This window comes from Nomascus leucogenys, chromosome 20 (genome assembly GCF_006542625.1).
Source record: "Nomascus leucogenys isolate Asia chromosome 20, Asia_NLE_v1, whole genome shotgun sequence".
In the NCBI taxonomy this organism is placed as follows: domain Eukaryota; kingdom Metazoa; phylum Chordata; class Mammalia; order Primates; family Hylobatidae; genus Nomascus; species Nomascus leucogenys.
Window position 1 is genome coordinate 24963400 of NC_044400.1, and position 4402 is coordinate 24967801.

The window sequence follows — 4402 nt, forward strand, 5'->3', positions numbered from 1 at the left end:
TACCAGGGAGAAAGTCTTTTCAGAGATGAATAAGGGTGTCCAGACAACAGAGATGCAGTAGTAGGAGGTGGAACCAAAACAGAACCAGGGGTCTGAATCCTGGCTCTGCCACTTTCTGAGCTATGTCACATCAGACAGGTGACTTAACCTCCTGCGTCTCAGTTTCCAAATTCAAAAATGGAAAATGTATTATGACGATCAGATGAGTTAATACAGTCAAAATGCTTAGAACAGCATCTGAGATGTAGCAAGCACTCAAAAGCATATTAGCTATTGTGATCACACAGAGACGCATACCTCCTAAAATATCTTCCTGTGCTCCCACCTCCAGCATGATAAAGCCTCACTTCTCACCAAAGGCAAACCAGGCCTCTCATCATCTGCCTCCTCCCTCCCCAGCCCCATCTCCCGAAGCGCCTCTCAGGGCACCTCCGCCCTTGCAAAAGCCAGGGCCTGTTCCTAGCAACTCTCAAAGTAGCAGGGGAAGTTTCCAACACCAAGATCTCAGACACCTCAAGCTGGCAGGAGTGCGAGGTCCAACAAGAAGAGATTTTATGAATCAGCCAGCCATGGGGGTGGGGCATGGCCAGGTTTCCTGATTCCCAGACCAGGGTGCCAACAACACCTATGTTCTTATGAGAAGAGGAGAAAGAGGAGGAGGGGCCGCTGGCATCTTTTGCCCACTTGGGGTTCCTCGCTGTGGGAGAGGGGGAGGCCAGAGGACAGCAAGTTCCCTGAGAGCTTCTCAGAGAAGAGGAGGGTTTAGATCATCACACAGGATAAGGAAGAAGACCTTTCCCAAGGGGGAAGAGCAGAGCCTGCCTGGAGGTAAATTTCCTTTGGGAACTGGCTTCTTCAGTATTTCCCTTCCTCTCTGAACACCCTTTCTTTTCCTTTCAGATTATCTGACAGCCTTTTAATGAACACCTACTAAGTGCCCAGCACTTTCCTGGGAACTTAATTCTTACAACCTGATGAGAGGTCTATACACTTCATTTTACAGTGGAGGAAATGGAGACTTAGCGGAGATGCGAAATTTGAACCAGGTCCATGTGGTTTCAAAGCCTGTGCATGTTCCTTTACCCTATGGAAGCTTCCAGAAGCCAAAGTCTCATCTCCCCTCTTCCCTGGAGGCCCCAAACCTGGGTAGCTATGGCCCAAGACCTTTGAGGGAGGGTCTTGAGCCATTATCTCCCTTATCTTTTCTTGCAGTGACTTGGCTTCTCCCAGGCTGCCGTAACCAGCAAACGCCTAAAGATGGCTCTGAGAAGATGGCCCTCTGTGCGTGTGTCCATGAAATCAGGTAGCACATCACATAGAACCAGACTCTCGGTGACATGCCTGATATTCCACAGACCTGCATCTGGGCTGTGCAGATCTCAGGTAGACACAACCAGTGGTTGGGGATAGCTGGTAGAATCTTGCCTAGGCAGGCCAGGGAGCTCTGTGAGGAGTGTTTGGGAGAAAATCCCCCAGGTTCATCTCTCTGCATGGACTGCCCCTGCTGGGCCCTCACACTAAGCTGATCCTACTCCTCAGTACTGAGGGATCACCACAGGTGTGTAGGCCACAGCTCACAGGAGCCCTCCACCTAGCGGGTCAAAGGTAGTGGAAGATCTGAGAGTCAGGCAGACCTGGTCCAAATCCCGTATCTGCCATTTCCTCACTGCATGATGCTAAAAAAGTCACTTCTTCATCTGAAAAATGGGGCTGATCCCACCCATTCTGCAGGGTCTCAGTGGGGAATGAAGGGGGCTGACCTCAATGTAGCACGATGCCTGCCCCAGGTGGGACTTCAGCAAATTCCCTTTCCTTTCCCTTCCCTCCCCTTGAGGGCCAAGACCAAGGAAACAGAATCGGGCATGCGGAAACATATCCCAGCCCCGCGGGGCGGATTTATCTCCACCTCTGATCACAGTGTGTTTGAGTATGACCTTGAGGCCAGTGACTTTTACACCTTGCCTATGCTGGGCTGGGCTGTGACTTGGCTGTGACTTGCCTGCCCTGAAGCCAAGCCTCAGCTGACACGTGTCTTTCCACCACCCCTGCTGTGCTGAGTGAGCACCAGTCAACTGTCCCATTGTTGCTGCCCCAGGCTGTGTGTGGAGAGTGGTCTGACAGGGCAGACAGCACCCTACACTCCAGATGTGTTGAGGTGGGCTCTGGGGGTCAGGAAAGAAGCAGGGAGGGGCACAGTGTGAACATCCTGTGCAGATTTCCCCCCAACTGGCCCCCCAGCTGGTTGGGTTCTTTTCTCAGTAACTCCTGGCAGAAGTCCAAGGAGGCCTCCTTCTCCCCAAACCCTCTGTCCTTGGCTCAAAAATCCAGCAGAGGACGTGCCACGACCACGAAAGGTGACAGCAGTCAAGGGGAAAGAGGGCTCCCTTACTGGAGTGCACAGAAGTTTCCTATTTATTTTGCTTACACGGTTGACTTTTTCCAAAGGCTCCTTGGGACGGCTTACATCGAAAAGCTTAGCAATAAGGCTAGTAGTAAATCAGACAAAAAAAAATCATGGACTGGGGGAAAGAAAGTAGCATTTAAATATATTTAATAAGGATGATATAGTCGTGAACATGTGCCTGAGTATCCTGGCTACCACAGTAAAAGGGGAAATACGATCAGTTATGGGAAAAGAGTAAAAATACTAATCGTGATTTTTTTTTCTTGGAGCTTTGTGTAATAGGCACTGAGTGTTGAAAAGGGTAGAGTTATTTATCCATATTTGTAGAAATTCGGAAGATTATCAGATTATTTGCCTCACAAGGATTTTTAAGCAAGCAAAGAGTATGATACTGTCATGTACCCTGGTGAGGGGAAGTGTCATCTAGTTCTAGGTTTCTATGAATCTACCTTGATGCAGGTGCTGAGGGAGTAGTGAGTTTCCTCGGTTGTAATGCAGACCAGCGCTTCTCAAACTTAAACATGTATACAATCTCCTAGGGGGTCTTGTTAAAATGCCATTCTAATTTGGGAGCTTTGGGGTGGGCCTGACACTCTGCCATTCTAAAAACCCTCCCAGGCCATCACGATCACCACCTTCCGAGCAGCAAGGAGTTAAAACCCAGGCATCTCCCATGATCTAGTAATGAGTGCCTTTCTAATCTCCCCCAGCTGAAAGGCAATGCAATGTTATCATAGACCGGCAAGAAGAATCTCTTCCTTGGCTCTGTAAATGCTTCTGGGATGTGCTGGGTCAGCCTCCCTCCCTTCTGGTTGGCGATCTTGGTCTAGTCACAAGCCAAGACCGTTGATCATACACAGAAGTTTAAGTACCTACTATGTGCCAGGAAGCTACCTCAGAAAGATGGTTGGTCCTGCTCCCCCACTCACCCTCCACCCTGGCGTCTTTTATCCACTCTTCCTTCAGCAATTGCCTTTATCAATGCTCCCAGAAGCCAAAATAAACAAATAAAAAGCAACTTCCTTTGGAACCTACTCCATACTCTTGTGCTGGCCACAGTTACATCTCCCTGCAGGCACACAGATTCTCACGACACAGAGTTCAGACAGTGCTTCCTCTCTGGAGTGCTCATGTTTTGAGAGAAGACTGGAAGGAGGACAACCTTATGCTCCAGTAGAATTCCAAATTCTGGGGTGCAGGGACATTTGGTGTGTCTATGTGGGGGGAGGGGTGTCCTAATGCCCCGTAAGCCACACTTCATAATGCTGTACAATATTGGCTCACCATCATGGGCCATGGAAAGTGGAATCTGTGAGGTTCAGTCCCAGGCTCCAGCACCCCTTTGTCAGCTGGCCTCCCTGCTCAGTGCCCTCTCCCACTACCTGCCCTGCCTCAGCTCTGAGTGCTGCTGATGTGCCTCCACCCATCAGGTCATTGTGATGGCAAAGACAATGCCTCCACTGTGCTCCAGAACTTGGAGGAGGCCTGCAGCACCTGGTCTAGTGAGGAGAGCATCAGTGGGGAGCGGCACCTTTCCTGGGACCATGGCCCACCATGGCCTGGGCAGGACCAGATCCAAGTGGCCTGGCTCCTGGCTGGGGTGTCAGAGTACATTGGGGCACACAGCTTCCTGTGGCCATCTCGTTTTCATGGAGGATTTATTTTGTGAAGTGGATCTGCTCTGTCCCAGCCTATAAATGCTGGATTAATCCAAGAAGCTGAGGGTGAACAACATCCCTCTCTTTCCTGATCAAATAAGAAATAAATCTAGATTTTCTCCTGGACACTATTCTCTTCTTAGCCAAATGGCTAGCCTTGTCCTCAAGGAAAAGGGCAATCCCAGGGGCTCTGTAAGTTGAATATTCAGCAACTCCAGGGGCAGACATCCCTAAGTGCATAAGTGGAGCGCCCCTCTGAATCAGCATCAGGCCAGCTGGGGGGCATAAAAAGGAGGAGAGCAGAGTGGGCAGGAGCTGTGGGGACATTACCGAGATGCTA